This window comes from Aegilops tauschii, chromosome 5 (genome assembly GCF_002575655.3).
Source record: "Aegilops tauschii subsp. strangulata cultivar AL8/78 chromosome 5, Aet v6.0, whole genome shotgun sequence".
NCBI classification, from domain to species: Eukaryota; Viridiplantae; Streptophyta; class Magnoliopsida; order Poales; family Poaceae; genus Aegilops; species Aegilops tauschii.
This window is the reverse complement of record NC_053039.3, coordinates 256,648,556-256,669,832: the sequence shown is the minus strand read 5'-3', so window position 1 is coordinate 256,669,832 and position 21,277 is coordinate 256,648,556.

Sequence of the window (21,277 nt, the reverse complement as noted above, 5' to 3'; positions counted from 1 at the left end):
TTTCTCGTGTCAGCATAGAACAACAGGAGTGTTGTGTGAATTTTTGTGAATTTTCGGGGTTTGTTTGGACATTTTTATGCATTAACTGACTTTTCAATGCATTTATGTGCATAATTCAAATTTGAACTACATGCACATGCTCTAGTGCATATAAATTGGTTGAAAAATCAAATATGTGTCCTTGGGTGCATGCTTAGGTCCCATGCAAGAAATGGGAATGAATTTCAAACACCAGGGCACCGTTGATTGCCGGCAAAACATTGAGATGCCTGGTTTTTAAATTCTAGTAAATCCAAAATTTTGTTAACCATTCACGTGACGCCACGTGTCTTGGTTTTAATGGTTGTAGGAGGTGCCATGTGGACAGCTGCTTGACCTTGACTGAATGGGAGGCGTGCGAGCGCCGTCCGGTGCGCAGGCTAACCGAGAGGCGTGCAAGCTGTCCTCGAGTGCGCAGGCTCATCGGGAAGCGTGCGAGTTGTACGCTGCGCGGGCTCACTGGGAAGCGAGCCCTTTGACTTCCATGGCCGCCCGCCTTGCTCGCATCCTCTCCATTAATGGCGCCCAAGCCGCAGTTTAATTCGCTTTTTAAATATAAAACACTCATCACAGACGTTTTAGTTAGAACACCCGTATGCAAACCGACAGCTTCCCCAGGAAGCCAAGAGAAAATGTGTCGAGCAGGATTTCTGCAGCTCTTGATCACAAACGTTTTAGATAGAACACCCGTATGCAAAGTGGGAGCAGCGCAGGATTTGTTCATCCCTTCAATGCAAACGGTTGTTTTCGATGACCCGTGTGCAACCACGTACAAACAATTTGGTAAGATTTGTCAATCCTTGTAACACTGTGATTTGTCAAAATATGAAGCTAAAAATCACTAGCAGTATCTAATTTTTGCAACTAAAATTCAGTAATTAAGCATAGATTTCATTTATAGATTAAGAAGTCATTCTTAATTTATACAAACAGTTCAACACGACAGCAGAACCGACCAAACTTTTTCCTAATTGTTGCCAACCACGTACTAAAATAGCTAGTTCAACTATATATACTAGCTAATTTTAAGTACGATGTACAGTTCCACCACATCTATAGTCAGATGAACTGAACAAAATAGCCCCTAAATACTACTACTACTGCGGAGGGGCTTTGTACTACTTCCGACTGCCTCTCCTTTGCCGAGCGCGCTCAGTAAGAGGCGGAGGAGGAGGAGCCTACCGATGAGCTGGGCAACCGCAATGCGGTGTCTGCCGCTAATGCAGCTTCAGCGACGCTCACCTTGAACTCTCTCTGCCGCTCCAGACGACTCCTCTCGAAGTGGTGGTTCTCCTCGTAGATCTCCTGATTCCTCGCCTCTGAGGCGGCGTGTGCCGTGGCCACTGCGGCGGTAAGGCTCTTTGCGTGCTTGACGAGGCGCTCCTCCTCCTCCCACAGGAACTCGGTGTAGTGCGCAAGGTCGCTGTCGCACGTGCGGGCATCCACCTCCGCCTCCCGCCTTCGGGCGGCGGTGGCGGAGCGGGTGATGACCCCGACGGTCGACGGTGGGCTGGCGGCCATGGCGGCCGATGACGGGGTGGCGGCCACGACCACCACCTCCCGCCTTTGGGCCGCGGTGGCGGAGCGGGTGATGGCCATAGTGGCCGACAGTGGGGTGGCGGCCACGACGGCCATCTCCCGCCTTCGGGACGCGGCGGCGGAGCGGGCGATGGCCCTGGCTTTCGACGGTGGTGTGGCGGTAACGGCGGCCGGCAACAGCTGCCGACGGGCACGTGCGGCCGAGCGTGTGGTGGGTGTTCTGCGCACACCCAACAGGGACACCACGCGCACTACACTACGCCGAGGACTGCGCCGCTGCCGCGGTGTAGCCTCCCAGCTGGAGCTATCCTCTGACGACGACGGACCGGTGCCATTGGCGAATGTGGGAGAAGCAGACGAGATAAGCTACAGGGATGGAGGGAAAAATGCAACGCAGGACTCGCCGGCCATGAGGGTTTTTATAGCAGGCCGGTAAGCATTGGGATTTTTGGGGGATTTCACCGAGTCGGGCGGGAAGGTTGCGCAGGAACGGGCTCACCGATGATTCATTGGCGCCACCGTTTGGCAAAAAGAACGTCCCCGCACGCTGCGCAAGCTTGTGCTGTAAGCCGTCTGCGGCAGCGAGGTGACAAGACGTGCGAGAGGAGGACGAAAGGCCACGTACACATACGGTTAATCACAAAACATTTGCGATTTAGTTACCTACTATACCACCGTCCTGATTTATAAGTATGATTTAACTAATAAAAAACGAATGCATGTCGCCAAAGATTATATAGTTGGATTTGTATTTGAACACAGTTTATAATTTTTTAAATATGCATTAACATTTTGTTGGTTAAATTTGAGGGCAAAGTATGGCACGGAATATAAAGGAGACTATAGACTAGACGGAGGTGGTACCACACGGCCGCTCTCTACGCAGCGACGCAACTGTCGGCCGGCTTGTAGGCGACCATTTCCTGTGTGTTCTACTGCTCTATGTGTGTGATTGCTTGCGGTTCAGGCGGCCGCGGCGCGCTCTGCTTGCGTCCCGCCGCGCGCACTCTGCTCTTGCATCCCTCTGGGTGCTCTGCCCTCTTCCCTCCATGCGCGCTGCCAGTGTTTTGGGCTGGCGCACGATCACGCATGTTCGTGTGCAAGCGGTTGCACCGGGCGCGGCGCGACGATGCAGTTACCCACTGCAAAAACTGCCATGCGGACGCACCGAGAATCCACGCCGCCTGGCCCCTTTTATTCCTGCGGCCATTTACCTTCATCTCTCGTCTCACACGACACAATAAGCACACCCACGAGGACACATACAAAGAGGACATCCAACGGTTCCAATGGCGCTCCCTGTGGCTCCAATGGCGCTCCCAGCGGCCGACGACGACAACGGCGGGCAGTTCACCACTCATCACGTAGTGGACACCCACGTGAGGGGAAGGCCCTCTCGGTGGTGTACACGAAAGATCCGGTCTCGGTGGAGAGCTCCATCCAAACTCTGGAGCAGTTCCTTGCCGAGGGCAAGTACCGAGTGGTCGGTTTCGACCTCGAGTACACCATCGGTCGTGCCGAGCACGATCAGAAGGTTGTCATCGCCCAGTTGTGCATGCGACATGACATCCTCGTCTACCACTTCCACCTTGCCACAAGGCCTTGCGAGCGTTTCTCCAGGTTTATCAACAGCTCCGACTATAGTTTCGCTACGGTGGACACCACCAACAATCCAAAAGCGCTCAAGGTTTCGGACGTGAAATGCCCGAATCTTGTCAACATCCAGCACCACTACAAGGTCTGGGGCAGCGACAAAAGCAAACTGAACTCCCTGGTTGACCTTGCCTCGGCCATCATCGACGCCTACTACATGAAGATGAAGCAAGAGAGAAATAAGGACAAGAACGCCTGGCACAGTGTGTGGCATAAGAGGCTGGATGAACAACATGTCAAGTATGCGGCCATGGACACGTACACAAACTACGAGATGTACAGGCAGATCGTTGACATGAGGAACTGTCTTCTTCCTGACACCGACGAGGGATCGAGGCACATAGCAGTGGCGGGAGCGTCACAAGAAGTAGATGACTAGACGATCGTTTCTCCTACTTTAGAATGCATGCAGTTGTTTATTGAAGTGTGTGCGAATGATCTGTATAATCACTTATGTAATTGGATGTTTATTTCAGTTATATATATATACATGTTATTCTACTGTAGACAGAGCAATTCACACGGCTTATTAGCAGCAATCGTCTGTGTTATTATTGGTCTTCGCACACATTTCAGATTACGGACCTGTTTGCCGCATATCACACACATCTTGTTCAGTTGAACCGTTTCCGTTGTGTTGCCTAATCACACATAGTTCATCCCAGTGAACCATATGTTGTATATCGCACACGCCTCCATCTAGTTGCCCGTTTCTTTTGTGCCTCCTCATCCCAAACAGTTAATTGAGCTGAACCGTATGCCCTGCATCGCACACGCAACTAAATTTTGAACCGTGTTTGATGCATCTGTCATCGCAAACGTTTTGCACCTTTTTTGACGGTTTTTTTACACCACCGTTTGCGATTATGGCAACACACACAGTTTCGTCGAAGGGTCTCTGATCGTAGTGTCGCATTTGGACCATCCTGTAGTAGTGTATGCATTTATATGCTATCTATATGATTTTTGGGACTAACCTATTAACCTAGAGCTGAGTGCCAGTTTTTGTTTTTTCCTTGTTTTTATGTTTTACTGAAAAGGAATACCAAACGGAGTCCAATTGACCTGCCAATTTTTGTGGATTTTTTATGGACCAAAAGAAGCCCCCGGAGTAAAAGAGTTGGGCCAGAAGAGTCCCGAGCCGTCCACGAGGGTGGAGGGCACGCCCTATCCCCTGGGTGCGTCCCCCTATCTCGTGGACGACTCGGAGACCCCCCCTGACATGAGACCGACGCCAAAAATTCTTATAAATACAGAAACCCCTGAAAAGAAACCTAGATCTGGAGTTCCGCCGCTGCAAGCCTTTGTAGCCACCAAAAACCAATCGGGACCCTGTTCCGGCACCCTGCCGGAGGGGGGATCCATCACCGGTGGCCATCTTCATCATCCCGGCGCTCTCCATGACGAGGAGGGAGTAGTTCACCCTCGGGGCTGAGGGTATGTACCAGTAGCTATGTGTTTGATCTCTCTCTCTCTCTCTCTCTCTCTCGTGTTCTTGATTCGGCACGATCTTGATGTATCGCGAGCTTTGGTATTATAGTTGTAACTTATGATGTTTCTCCCCCTCTACTCTCTTGTAATGGATTGAGTTTTCCGTTTGAAGTTATCTTATCAGATTGAGTCTTTAAGGATTTGAGAACACTTGATGTATGTCTTGCATGTGCTTATCTGTGGTGACAATGGGATATTCACGTGATCTACTTGATGTATGTTTTGGTGATCAACTTGCGGGTTCAGTGACCTTGTGAACTTTTGCATAAGGGTTGGCACACGTTTTCGTCTTGACTCTCCGATAGAAACTTTGGGGCACTCTTTGAAGTACTTTGTGTTGGTTTGAATAGATGAATCTGAGATTGTGTGATGCATATTGTATAATCATACCCACGGATACTTGTGGTGACATTGGAGTATCTAGGTGACATTAGGGTTTTGATTGATGTGTGTCTTATGGTGTTATTCTAGTACGAACTCTAGGATAGATCGAACGGAAAGAATAGCTTCGTGTTATTTTACTACGGACTCTTTAATGTCTTCCATAAAAATAAGTATTCTGATAATTGTGCTCAATTGCTAGAGGAAGAATGCATTAATGTTTGGCACTAAATCTTTGAATATCCATAGTACTAATGATGATTGCACTAGTCATGATGAAAATGTCTCTTATAAGCATGTCAACTTTTGTGGAGTACATAGAGTTTGCAAGTACACACCAAATAGGGAAGATAGATTTTGCAAGAGGCATAAGTATTTAGAAACTAAATGTTGCAAGAAAGGCTAGATGTTTGTGCTGAAAATTTAAATTTTCTTAGCCATCCTTGTGAACTTTGCAATGAACATGGTCATTTAAATATCCAGTGCAAATTGTTTCATGATCGAATCATGTCCAAAAATTGTGATGACTTGATTTCCCTTGCGCATCATAATGAACTTAGTTTGCTTTTGGGTTATGAAGAAATCAAACGTATAACTAAGGATATTCTAGAATTTTCCCTTGAGAGAGTTCTTGATTTTGATCTAGAAGAAATTTTTATGTATTGTGTGATGAATTGCACTGAAAATCCTTATATTGCCAATTACATAAAGATAAGAAAACAAATAGACGATGAAGAAAATAATAATGAAAGGGAAGAGACTTTCCAATATTCTCCTATTATTTCTTATGATGAATCAGGTAACGAGGAGGAGCCTTCTATTCAACCAATCTCATTAATAAGGAGCTCCAAAAAGAGGATTAAACCCACACATGATGCGAAGAAGAAAAAGAAAAGACGGAGAAGCAAAGGTAAAAAATATCCCTCCCAAATGATGTTGCTCCTATTACTCATTGTGATGATGATAATTGTTATACTATTGGTGCTATCCATATTATTAATGATGAGAGTGATTATGCTTATGATATGAAAAGGCCCAAGCTTGGGGATGCTATGTTTGATGAGAATGACATGTTCGAGAATTTATTTGCTGCAATTAATGTCTGTCCCAAGCTTGGGGATGCTATGTTTAATGAAGATGATATTTTTAGCCTCCCAAGTTTTGATGAGCAAATTTATTATGATGATAGCATGCCTCCTATTAATGATGATTATATTGATGAAAGTGGGTTTGGAAGAGTGTCAACTTTAGGAAGTAATGATCCCACTATTTTGGAGGATGTTAAATCTTATTGTGATAATTATAAAAGTGGATTTGGAGAGGTCATGCCTTTATTTAGTAATGATTCCACTATCTTGGAAGAGGTTCCAATTGATTATGATGAGAACAAAGTTGCTACTTATGATGATTATTGTGATGACACTTATGCTATAAAAAGTAGTGATGATTATATTTATAAAACTTGTCATGATTATGATTACCCTTTTTCTGAACATTACTCTTTTAATGTGGAAACAATTTATAGTATTCGAGTTTCTTATGGTACTCCCACTATTCCGAACGAGAAGAATTTTGCTCATGTGGAGAGTAATAAAATTTCTATGCTTGTAGATCATGAAAAGAATGCTTTATGTGATGGTTATATTGTTGAATTTATTCATGATGCTACTGAAAATTATTGTGAGGGAGGAATATATGCTTGTAGGAATTGCAACAATATCAAGTTTCCTCTCTATGTGTTAAAAGTTTTGAAGTTATGTTTGTTTTGTCTTCCTATGCTAGTTGATTCTTGTTCCCATAAATTGTTTGCTCACAAAATCCCTATGCATAGGAAGTGGGTTAGACTTAAATGTGCTAGTCATATTCTTCATGATGCTCTCTTTATGTTTCAATTCTTATCTTTTATGTGAGCATCATTGAAATCGTCATGCCTAGCTAGAAAGGCGTTAAAGAAAAGCGCTTGTTGGGAGACAACCCAATATTTACCCCTACTGTTTTTGTGTGTCCACATGATTAAGCTACTGTAGTAATCATGTTTTATAGCTTTTGTTTCAATAAAGTGCCAAGTAGAACCTTTCGGAAGACTTGGGTGAAAGTTAATGTGATCTTGCTGTAAAAAACAAAAACTTGCGCTCACGAGATTAGCTGTCATTTTTTTCAGAAGAGTGCTTTTAAGTTTATTCTTTTGGAAGAAGATTAATATAAAAATTCCTACGTCCACCAATTTATTTCAGAATTTTTGGAGTGCCATAAGTATTCGAACAAATCAGATTGCTACAGACTGTTCTGTTTTTGACAGATTCTGCTTTCTATGTGTTGTTTGCTTATTTTGATGAATCTATGAGTAGTATCGGAGGGTATGAACCATAGAGAAGTTGGAATACAGTAGATATTACACCAATATGAATTTACAGTGAGTTCACAACAGTACCTAAGTGGTGATTTTATTTCCTTATACTAACGGAGCTTACGAGTTTTCTGTTGAGTTTTGTGTTGTGAAATTTTCAAGTTTTGGGTAAAGATTCGATGGACTATGGAATAAGGAGTGGCAAGAGCCTAAGCTTGGGGATGACCAAGGCACCCCAAGGTAATATTCAAGGACAACCAAGAGCCTAAGCTTGGGGATGCCCCGGATGGCATCGCCTCTTTCGTCTTCGTTCATCGGTAACTTTACTTGGAGCTATATTGTTATTCACCACATGATATGTCTTTTGCTTGGAGCGTCAATTTATTTTCTTTTGTTTTGCTTGCTGTTTGAATAAAATACCAAGATCTAAAATTCTTAAATGTTAGAGAGTCTTCACATAGTTACATAATTATTCAACTACTCGTTGATCTTCACTTATATCTTTTTAGAGCACGATGGTGGTTTTATTTTATAGAAATTATTGATCTCTCATGCTTCACTTATATTATTTTGAGAGTCTTTTAGAACAGCATGGTAATTTGCTTTGGCTATAAAATTAGTCCTAATATCATGGGCATCCAAGATGGGTATAATAAAAACTTTCATAATAAGTGCATTGAATACTATGAGAAGTTTGATGCTTGATGATTGTTTTGAGATATGAAGATGGTGATATTATAGTCATGCTAGTTGAGTAATTTTGAATTTGAGAAATACTTGTGTTGAGGTTTGCAAGTCCCGTAGCATGCACGTATGGTAACCATTGTGTAACAAATTTGAGGCATGAGGTGTTTCTTTCATTGTCTTCCTTATGAGTGGCGGTCGGGGACGAGCGATGGTCTTTTCCTACCAATATATCCCCCTAGGAGCATGCGCGTAGTGCTTGGTTTCGATGACTTGTAGATTTTTGCAATAAGTATGTGAGTTATTTATGACTAATGTTGAGTCCATGGAGTATACGCACTCTCACCCTTCCACCATTGCTAGCCTCTCTAGTACCGCGCAACTTTCGCCGGTACCATAAACCCATCATTTACCTTCCTCAAAATAGCCACCATACCTACCTATTATGGCATTTCCATAGCCATTCCGAGATATATTGCCATGCAACTTTCCACCATTCCGTTTATTATGACGCGCTTCATCATTGTCATATTGCCTTGCATGATCATGTAGTTGACATCGTATTTGTGGCAAAGCCACCATTCATAATGTTTCATACATGTCACTCTTCATTCATTGCACATCCCGGTACACCCACTACAAAAAATACACTTCCGTGATGATACGTGTTTGTCACAGTAGGTCGCGTTTTTTGTCATGCATGTACATCCATGACAATTTTATGATAGAATCAAGATAGTCATACCTGTGCTATCGTAGAAGTGTTCCATGACATTACCAATATTATCATCACGGAAGTGTCCACTTCCATGACGATAAATCACGCGTCACAGAAGTGCTTTCGTCAAGGGTGACCGACACGTGGCATCCACCGTAACGGAATGCCATTAAGCTATCGGGTCCGGTTTTGGATCCGATAACCCGCTAACAGTCCCGACCAATGGGGATTTTCCACGTGTAAAATCATCATTGGCTGGAGGAAACACGTGTCGGCTCACCATTGGGACAGAGGTCATCCACTCATTGGACCGAAGGCACCTATGATACGTTGACACGTGGCACGGCCGAACAGAGGCCCATTCCTGTGAAAAGGCCGGCCCGCTTGACTTGGTCAAAAGGTGTCGGGCCGGCCCACGAAAAGCCTGTTAACGACCTGTTCACATATAGCCCATTTACAGCCCACTAACCCAGGGCCCGTTACGACCTATCCGAATTAGGCCAGTAGCGTCATCTGGGCCATCCAATATGATTCTAGCCCATTTTAAGTTTCGGCCCATGTATGGCCCATGACGTATTTCGGCCCATATGAGGCCCTTTGTAACTCTTGGCCCATTAACGGCCCGTGGTGAAACTGACCCGTAATGAACAGTGTATCACTTTATACCCATTAACGGCCCATTAATCCATTGGGCCGTTTGCAGCCCATGTTATCTTTCGGCCTTCTCAGGGCCCATTTATTCTTGGGCCCATTTCCAGCATTCGGTTACTTACAGCCCATTACTGCCATTTCCTGCTTGTGGGCCAAATTCAGCCCATGGTTACAGTCGGCCCGTTTGTGGCCTGTTAATACGTTGGGCCGTTTTCATAGCATCATCAAATATGTCCTATTAACGACGGCCCGTTATGGTCGGCCCATGAACGGACGACTCCAACTCTAGCCCATTTACGGCCATAATGCAGTCTGTTTTTGGCCCATGTTTGGCCAATCGATCTTACGGCCCGTCTAAGGCCCATTGATGATACGACCCGTAGAAGGCCCATTGTTTCTATGGACCGTAGCAGGCCCATTGTTTCTACGGCCCGTAGGAAGCCCAGTGTCACTACAGTAAATATGTAGCCCATGGCCTATTAAAGGCGGGAAACAACAATAGGTTTAGACCTGCTAATGGCCCAAGATGATTATAGGCCCACGTTTTGGCCCATGTGAGTAACGGGTCGGCCTGAAGACCGACAACACTGAGATCCACTGAACCTTCTGGCCTAAATTACAGCATACCGACCAAAGAATAAACCTAGACTATACAACAAAGAAATTACGGCATATTACATCCACTGGGAATCAAAGTTTGCTACTAGTGATAATAAAGCGCAACATGATCGCGGATTACATACACTGGGCATCAAAGGTCGCCACCAGTGCATATAAACGCGCCGACAAAAGAATATACAAAATTGAGAGCACTTCAGAAGGCACTAGACCTGGCAAGCTCGGGCCCCGCAAGCAGCCGAACAAGCTGATGAGACCTCAGTTGTGTCAACGATAGATGCTTCATCCCTAGCTGTATGGCACCATAGTGCGCAAGGCAGTCCCCTGACATCTTCATTACATCTTTGACTTCAAGTCAGAGCTGAGCTGAAGTAAGCCTTTCCGCTTTAAGGTGAGACTGAAGAAGTCGAACTGATTGAGGCAGCGACTGCACAGAGGTTGTCTCACACCTGCTGGTGAGTAGCTTCAACTCACTGTCTTCATCAAGACAGGACCTTGGGGTCATCTCGCTGTCCTCAAGATGGTTTGGCTTAGTATCTTTCCTAAAGTTCTGCCTGGCATAAGAGATACGACTCTGAAAGAGAAACAAGGAGACACGTAACAGGTTTCACAATTATATAAGATAATAAATGGATCTTTTCTGCATAAGGAACATGTTTTTATAACTACAATTTAAAACTGGTAGTTGTTGCAAACATCCAATCAGATGTAAACAGCAGTGGAGGAAATGATGCCTATCCAAATCTATACTAGAACAAAGTTTGAAGGCTTGAGAAGGATGAACTTACATTACATGTTAACACGGGCTGGACAAAGCCCTTCTCCATGTTGATGGAAAGATAATTCAATAAATTCCCCAAAGAAAATTCTTTATAAGCGTTGCCATTATTCTACATTTTGCAAAGAGTAAATATAGATCAAATAATATTGGAAGAAATAGAGGAAATGAAGCTTAGGTGCAGACTGATGATACATAATCAAATAGCAATTAATTAAGTACAGCGTTACAAGGCAAAAGGTACTGACAAGAGGAATGCAAACATCAACATGTGTAGTGGCATTGGCTTTATTCAACATTTTGGTAAGAGTAAATGTAGATATGATAATTTGGAGAAGTGGAGGGCAGGGCGGATAAGATGCAGATTAATGCTAGACAATCAACTATCTCGCGATGCATGTACAGTAATACCACCACCGTCCGTTATTAGTTGTCGCTCAAATGGATGTATCTAGCACTATTAAGTTCTAAATACATCCAATTGATCAACAATTAATTCGATACAGAGGGAGTACATGACAACAGGTACTTACATGAGCAATCCAAAACTTCATAACCATTGTGTTAATTCTACATTTATCTAAGAGTAAATATAGATCTTATAATTTCAAGCAAAGGGAGGATAAAGAAGCGAACATTTACAGTGATGCTACATAATCAAACAGCAATGAGTGTAAGTATGCTGACAAAGGGCAAGAGGTACTAACAAGAGCAATGCAGAGCCCAGTATTGTCGTGAGATCCTATGATCCTTTGAGCAAGGAGATTCATCTGAAATTATTTTTCATACAAGAGAGAAGGTAAGGCACATGCAGAAATTTAGGAGTTCAAATTTTGAATTGATATCATAGACAGTACGTGACGCTGGGCTATCATCAGTTCTAATAGGGGTTTGGCCACTGGAGTAGGGGTAAAGTCTGTTACAGTTGGGCCTGTGTTTTCCGTGGCTGCTGATCTATCTGATTTAACATGTATCACTACCTTTTCCAAATACCTAGTTTGTACTCCTTGAGGATCTGCAATCACCCTCTTCCTTTTGGACATCTATTACGAAAGAACAACATTTGACTGGAAAAACATAGTATGACGACACATGGAATAGATACAGAAAATGTATAGGTATGGCATATACTCATATATGATGCTTAAACTAAGCAGATGGTGTAACAAAGTAGAAGTAATGCAAGAGGTCAGATGCAAAATATGTGCGACCAATACAACCTTGCCAAGTTAGAGCATGCACCTTGACGGGTGAATAAGATAGGCCATCCTCCACCATGCCAAGTTTGTTAGGCAGTGGATTGTTCCGCAATATTCCTCTCGTGCGCCCATTCTCATATTCATTTTGATAATGTTCAATACCTGAAATGCATGAAAATATAAAAACAAGTGAGATTATCTTTGTAATGCAGAAGTGATTCTAATCCAATACTTCCTCCCTGTAAACCCCTTTGTGCTATCTCTGCAATTCTTCTAAGAGGTGCCATGCATGCTGTAATTTGGTGTGTGCATTAATATAATGTGGCCTACTACTCAAAATATGAGAGCTCCAGAAGTGATGATACTTCGCAGATGACAGCTTCAACATATAGTAAAGAAGAACAAGTCGACCTGACCTGACAGATTCAAAAATATACTAAGGGAGAATAACTCGACCTGACCAGTCGACCGCAAGAGAAGAGGATCATCTTAAAGAAGAGCAGAAGAGCAAGCAGATTGAAGATATTACAAGTCTTTCTATACAATGTCAGTTGGCCACCCATGATGAACCAGAGCGCACAGAGAAATACTGTTCCTTCTGGTCTCTCCATATGTGGCTCACATGCATTTCAAAACTAAAGTAGGAACATTTAGCTGACCAATTAAACATCTCTCAGTTTTACTAATATCAGCATAATATCATATTTGAATTTGTACAACTAAGCTTGTTTAGCTCGATGGGTGGAGCAGTGCTATTACGACACGAACCACGTAGGCTGATCGTGGTCATCATAAAATGCGAAAACCGTAAGCATGATGAGTATAGTGTTGACTTGGCAGTGGGATGGCAGATCTGAAGCTGCAAACCGCGCAAAGGGTAGTTAGCAACCGATATTTGCTTTGAAATAACAACTAAGATTTGGTATGGACAAGAAAGTGCAGTCAACAAGTGACAAAGAAATGCAATTCTGTTGTCTCTCTATATGTCACGACATGCATTTGGAAACTCAAGTGGGACCTTTAGCTAACCAAATAAATGTGTCTGTTAACTAATATCCGTATCATATCACAATCATATTTGAACAACTAAGCTTTGGAATTTTGAGTGTTGTGTTGTTTAGCTTGAAGGGTGGAGTAATGGTAGTATGACAGAAAGCACCTATGCAGATCATAGTAGAGTAGATAAAAGGGGAAAACCCTAAGCATCAAGAGTAAAATCAGGAAAGTGGAACTAGCTGGACCAGTGGGTGGCGCACATGCTTTTTGAAATGAATATAGGAACATTAGGTGACCAATTAAATGTTCTCTGTTTTAGTAATATGAGCATCATATCAGATTCGTATTTCAACACCTAAGCTTTGGAATGATGAGTGGCATGTTGTTTCGCTTGATGGGTTGAGGTCTTGAGGAGCAGTGCTAGCACAACATGAAGCAGTGAAGCACCTACGATGATGGTAGTGAATATAAAGGGGGAAACCATAAGCTTCACGAGTATAGTGACCGTGACATGGCGGATCTGAAGGTGCAAACCGGACAAAGCTACTTCGCAACCAATGTTTGCATTCAACTAGCCACTACGATTTGGTATGGACAAGAAAAGTACAGTAAACAATTTAAGATCTATTTTCCGGTGAGATCAATAACTTAAGCACATATGGAAGAGTACCACCTCTCTTGCGATGCCGTGTAGGACCCTGCTGATACGTTGAGGGTGTTGCGGGTGCGATGGCTGTCGGCGGCGAGGAAGAAGACTTTAGATGGCAGACAGCCGGGTTGGGAAATAAATCCTGTTGCCGTGGACGAGGCGGTCGTAGGAGCGGCAACGGCAAAGTGGACGACGGCGCTGATGAAGCGAGACGACGCGATGAAAGGATCCTGGTCCGGCGCCGTGGATGAGAGACGTCCATCTCTTGAAGTGGACGACGGGGTAGGGGTAGCGGCTCCGGCAAGGTGGAGGATGGGGTGGGGGACGGAGGAGGCTGGCCGCAGTGGGGAGGTTATCGTGGCGCCGATGGTGTATGAATGGGGAAATGGAGGGGGAGGGGGATCTCAAACTTTGGGACGCGCTTGTCTGAAATGTGGGAAGTTACGAACTTATCCGCCGTTTAAAATTTCGGACATCACGTCGGTCGGGGATAGGACGGTAATCTCGCATCTCCCAAATACTTGCCGGTAACGATTTCGGGCGAGGAGAGGGTGTTTTGCCGCCCACGGTTGGCGCCCACGGTGTATGAACGGGGCTGACAGGTAGGGCGGTTGTGTCACATCTGAGGGAAGTTACACATTTGCCCCTATTTAAAATATTAGCCTACATCGATTTCGGGAAGGAGAGTTTGTTTTGCCGCCCACCGTGGATGAATGGGGAAATGGAGGGAGAGACACATGTCTTTCGGACGAGCTTGAATCAAATGTGTTTTGCCGCCCACGTTTGGCACCCACCGTGTCTGAATGGGCTCAGAGGCCGTCGTGTCACGTCTGATTGAAGTTACTAGTCTACCCCTATCGACAGCAGTGTAAATCCGGTCGATAAGGATGTCAAGTGTCAGGGGTAGATAGTAATTTCCATCTCGCAAACACTTTCTTCGGGCAGCCCACAAATGATAGTGGGTGTTTAGCCGCTTCGTTCAAAACTTGGGAGCATTAGCATTCACGTTTGCGCTGGGCCCTGGAAACTAAATCCAAATCCAATTTTTATTCGATTACGAATATCCACAGATAATTCTACGTTTTGTTATTTATTTCTTCAAAACCACAACAAAGATTTATTCCACCTTTCTATATGATTATGATTTAGAAATGCCGTGATCTTCGAATTCAGTAGGTTGGATACACTTTGAGTCAAACAGTTATTTCATCCAATACAATATGCTCACACGAAAAACAGTTCACCTTATGTCAATCATACAAGTACTGAGGATTACCTCCCCTAAAAAATTTGGATCATTACAACACATGGACAACATAGGGGGTCTTACAACATAATCCATTCAGATACATGACACAACATGCAAGTACAATAATCTAATGACAATTTCAACTGTTATCTAAAGAAGAACTGGGATTACCCTAGGCTTCAGATAGCAGAAGTAGCAGGACCTCCTCCGTCTTCAAATGCAACATTCTTACTTCCTCCAATTCTCGGGTTGCTTGCATAATGCGTGTAGCTAATTGCATAATTTCCAGCTTCAAGATCGAGATTACCTCATTCATGGCAGCCACACCATCTCTTTCTGCCTCTAGTAGAGCCTCAAGAACTATAATATCTGTGCTCAGACTGCACTCCAGCGGTGTTGCCTCTGAACTGCTACCATCTGGTAACATGGATGGCACACTGCTTCCACAAGTAGATTCTGGGGTTGTACATTGTGTCCTAGTGTGAACGGCATCCTGAAAGGTTTCCGCTGGACATAAGTAAGAGATAGTTATCGCATGATCCAGGAAGTAAGCTTACATGGTAAACGACATATGAATTATTGCCGAGCATGGCAAGCTATATTTAAATGGTTCAAAGCAGCATCAGCCGAAAAGAAATTAAAATGGTAAGATGAAACTAGGGATGTAAGTGGCAAATAAACGACATCCGCCAGTCCCATCTAGTTAGTTTTTGCTAGCTCCCTGGTTCATTTTCCTCAAAAAACAGAAACTCTTTTGAACTATCATACCACTAGTGGACTTTAATCGGATTAACCGGGACCCAGTTGACATCCCTAGTTGAAAGGGAGTGTACCACTGCTATATTTAAGTTTCCAAGGCATCTAAGCAGTTGAAATAATCTGAGGAAGCACTTAACAGTGTGGCCTCATATAAACTACGAAGACAGTCTTGTGATGAAGTTCAAAGGAAAAGTTAAGGACTCAAATGAACTAGGCATGCATTTCTTTACGATAGTACAGCAGGCACTGCTGACATATTGGCCAACTCAAGTATAGCGTAACAAGTAACAAACAAGCATTCGAATCAAGCAATATAGCAAAGCAGACAACTGAACTATTTATTATTCTGTAGGATTAAAGGTTGAGGGCACAAGCCAAGAAAGCAGCCCACACGCATTACATTTCACATGTACTAAAACACACTGGCTTACCATATGTTGCTCTGAAGCCTCGCTGCTGTTGCAATGTTCTTTGAAGATATCGTCAGCATCCCGTGGTTGCAAATCTACTTGTTGTAGTTTATTCTGCACCCTCTATTTAGGTAAAATTAATTTTAATCGCATGCACTGGTTCGAATTGATCATCAATGGTTCATCTAAACTAATGAAATAAGGGTGTGTGCATACACGACAATATATCTGCTTCCCTCTATTTTTATGCTTGTTCGAGGTGCTAGCCCCAAAAGAACAAATATTTTGCTTGATGGGGTTGGCAGCTCCATAATTAATAGAAGCATCAAATTAGTCATGCAACTTGGGAAGATCAAGAACACATAAAAATTAATGAACAGAGGCTTGTAGCAGTGATGTAATAGCTAGCATCAGAAAATGTAGGGTAAAATGAACAAAAACCAGCGGAACCACATGCTAGTTTGCTGATGTGTAATTAAGCATAGAGAACATGAAGTAGTCTGATGGAACCAACAGGTGGCATCAGAACAACACCATTATCATAAATATAGCATGCAAGAAGTAAAATAGTAGGCAGTGATATCTAGGAAGTACAGCAATACCTAGGACAAAACTAAAGCATATTAACTATATGTGCACTAGTATGTAATTTAGCACATGTAACATGTTCACTGCCAGAAGTATGGCCCTACAGGTGCAAGCAGAATAACGCATCTCATGAAAAACTGAATGATGCCCTGAAGAAATTCAAAGGTGCGGTGCTTATGCTAAGAAAGTGAACGTAGGCGCCGGCCGTTGGATAATAGTACCTGATTCTCGGTGGCGTATGGGTATCGTTGGCATACTTGATAGCTAAGGATCGTCGATGGTGCTCGTGTTGCGGTTGAGTTGGTCGGCTGTCGCCGTCGCTGAAGCGGCTCCGGTGCTACGGTTGCAGCGCCTGTCGACATACAAGAAAGCTCATCTGTGGTAAGTGAACAGTTGCACGATAAAGAGAAAAACCGAAGGAGTACAGATCGAAATAACCTAATGAGGCTGCGGCGTCGTTAAAGCAGGGCCGGTGGAGTTGAATATGGCGTCCGTGGAGCGGGTCCGGTGCAGTGGACGAAGGCTTCGGCGGGCGCGTTGTACAGTGCTTTCGGTGAGGCGGATCTGCTGCGGCGGACGAGGGCTTGTATGAAGGGTCAGTGAAGGGACGGACGAGGGAGTCAGTGTAGGGCCTACACTGTGGTGGACGAGGGTGCCGGTTAAGTAGATCTGGTGCGGTGGACCCTGATGGCAGTCAAGGAGATCTGGAGCGGTGTACAAGCCAGTCGCTGAAGCGGCTCCGGTGAAGTAGTGAGCTGGCAGTTGGGGGTTCCAAGGTGCGGAAGGTAGATCCGTCAGGGTGTGAGGTCCACCACTGCGGCAGAGGACTAGATTCGGCGGCTTGCCGTGGTTGGGGGGGTCGGGGAGGGGAAGGGGAGGGGCTCTGGGGAAGAATGTTGGGGGCAAAGAGGGGAAAACAATGGAGTTACCAAAGCAGCCCTTTTCCGTTCATGTGGCAGGGGTAAAACAGGAATATCGCAGGGCTAAACTTTCGGGCGCGAGATATTTCGATGTGAGCGGGAAGTTTGAAAGCTTTTGGCGCCTGAAATTATATTCTGCTCTTGTACGGCCGACAATGATATCATGGCCGAGAATGTGTTTGTTTGCACGCAAAAAAAGTGCAAGTTTTGAAAATCAATGTCTCCGACTCGAAACTTAGATTGTCCATTCAATTCAAATATGTATCATTGAGCTAATACAAGCAAATACCATCATATGGTCCAATTCAAATGAAATTCCAAATCTGTTTATCCTAAATATGATGAGAAAAGCAAAATTGTGTATGTGTATGAATAAAGTGGGTGATTATAAAGTTTGAACATGCCCGTATGTGTATATCTCTAGGTTTGATATATGAATTTGAAATCACGAAATCCCGGCTTAAAAATGTACCTCCGTTTAAATGAATTACAAAAGCTAATGATGGAGTCGAATTCCAAAATTCCAATCTTAGGTTTGTAATTCTGGTACATCAAAGTATATCACGCATGTTCAAAAGTATCGTTATCTCATAGTCCAAACTGTGAAACAAATTGATCAACCTTGAGTGCCACACTATTGACCATGTATATCTCAATTACGCTAAAGTCCCTCAAATATAGACACCTCACTCTTTATCTGAAGCCAACCCCCCCCCCCTCGTCGCCCCCCACACACACACATAGAGAAGTCGTTCTCTCCCCCAAACACCAACACACGAGCACATTAACACCCCTCTCTCTTCTAAAGTCTGGACCCCAATATAGGTCTCTATCACTTTATCTCTTGGGCATGCACACATCTCTTCCCCCACTCTCTAGCTAGGTCTCCCGGCATCTCTCTTTCCCAAGCACACGCACTATGTAGAGTGTATCTTTCCCATACACACAAAACGTCGCCCCCAAACATCTATCTCCCTAGTTATGTGGTTCTCGCACACTCACCTCACACACCACTCCCACTTCAAAACAAGCACACTTTGTCTCCTTGTGCACCACTCTCCTCTTTCTATCTCTCCCACATGCAGACCAGCCCCAGCTCCTCCCTGTATACATATATGTCGTGACTCTTTCCATAGCTCCCTAACGTTCTCGATCTCGCACATTGTTCTCTACACCATCTATTCTAGATCTCTCATGAAGTCCCTATCACACACACGATGACTCGCTTCCCTTGTGTCTCCGTACATAGTCCAATTTCAAACAACATCAACATTGTCTCCCTATCTATACGCCATTTATGGACACAAACGCCCCCTCTCCCCCCCTCTCTTCCTCTCTCTCTTTCTTCGTCGCTAGCTCTCTCTCTCTCTCGCCCTCACACCCCTCTCGCACACACAATCGATGTCTCTTCCAAATAGTCTGCTCCCCCCGCCCGCACCGATGCTATCCCGCTACTACACATGTCACACCATTCCCCCATCCCTTATACTAGGTTTACATCATTAGTGGTCTCTCTACACCACATACACACACTCCCTCTCACACACAAACGCGCGCACAAACACACACAGACACGCACGAACGCCCATTAATCTGGATCCTCATCTCTCCCCATGTCCGCATGTGTATCTCGCACACTCACTCTCTAATTATGTATATGTGTCTCCACGCACTACAAAAAAAGACACATCCGTGATATTTTGGGCCGAACGAAAAAAAAATTTGTCATACATATGACACTTCTATGACGATAATTGTGACAAAACCCGGTATCATCATAGATGTGGTGGGCTCCTACTTCTATGACAAAAAATCATGACAGAAAATGGGCTTTTCGTCCTGGGCGGGCCGGAGACGCAGCTGCATGACATTCTTTGGGCCGTCCATGACGGAAAAAACCGTGGTAGAAGTGAGGGCGAGGAAAATTCCGGGGAGTTCCCGGTTACGGTGGGAGGTCGGGGGCCGAGCGATGCGCGTTTCTCTCGTACACATACGTGCGTGTGTGCGAGGCGTTGGCTCTAACTGAACCCGAGCGAGGCGTTGGGCTCTAACTGAACCCGAGCGATTGCACTGCAGGCTACGCGTTACTGAACCCGAGCGATTGATCGATGGCTGTTAACTGAACCCAATCGAGCGATTCCTTCGCTACTGCTGCTAACTGAAGCCGGTCGATTGGATGAACAGTAAGCGTTGCGGGGGGGGGGGGGGTTGGATGAACAGTGAGCGGTGGCGTTGCCTCTAGATGAACAGGACTCCGTGGTGTGGAGGGCTAGATGAACAGTAGACGGTGGAGGGGTGCCCGTGGAGGGGTGGTGGAACAGGACCCCGTGGTGTGGAGGGCGGGATGAACAGTAGATGATGGAGGGGTGCCCGTGGAGGGGTGGTTGAACAGGACCCCGTGGTGTGGAGGGCTGGATGAACATTAGACGGTGGAGGGGTGGTTGAACAGTAGCCGGTGGAGTAGCGCGCGGTGGAGGCTGGATGAACAGGAGCCCGTGGAGGCTGGAGGAGGTCGACGGTGGAGATGAACAGTATCCCGTGGAGTCCCGTTTTGCGGTATGCCACACCCCTCCCGATCAACAGGACCCTCGTTTCGACCCTAGCGCTCCAACACAAGTCCGTTTCCTCTGTTTTGCGGTACGCCACACCCCTCCCGATCAACAGGAACCCCGTTTCGACCGTAGGAGGTCCGTTTCCTCCGTTTTGCGGTACGCCAGACCCCTCCCGATGAACAGGATCCCGTTTCGAACGTGTCCGGTCGAACACAAGGCCGTTTCCTCCGTTTTGCGGTACGCCAGGCCTCGTTTCCATCGCCTATTCCGTCCAAGCCCTCCCGATGAACACGACCACGCATTCCGTTCCGACCCAGCCGGTTGGCTCCCACGCGTTCCGTTGCCTCCCGATGAACACGACGCATTCCGTTGCCTCCCCATGAACACGACGCATTCCGTTGCCTCCCCATGAACACGACGACGACGCTGTTTCTCCGTTTCGACCCAGCCATGTACACGAGCCCTGGCCGTACGTACGCGCGAGTAGGCGTTCGAGACCCTGCCCATATGTACGTACGTGGCCGTATTTTCTTTCTTGCACCCTGGCCGCTGTACGTACGTGTACATGCTACGTGCGCGCCTCTACTACGACACGTACGCGCCTCTACTACGACACGTGCGCGCCTCTACATCGACCAGTATATATGTACGTACACGTTCGCGGCCAGAATGACAACGCTACGTACGCTTCGACCAGGTGGGTCCCGACTGTCAGGCACTTCCTTGCCTGCGAAGATGTAGCTGGTGGGTCCCAGCAGTCAGGGGGCGAATCGTTTTTTTTTTCAGACACACTTCCTTGCGTGCGAAGGTGTAGCTGCTGGGTCCCAGCAGTCAGCGGGGAATCGTTTTGTTTTTTTTGCCCGGATGCACTTCCTTGCGTGCGAAGATGTAGCTGGTGGGTCCCAGCAGTCAGGGGGGCGAATCATTTTTTTTCGGACGCACTTCCTTGCGTGCGAAGATGTAGCTGGTGGGTCCCAGCAGTCAGGGGGAAACGTTTTTTTCGCGAAATACGGTGGCCTGTCCGGTGGGTCCCCGCTGTCAGGTGGAGGAATAATT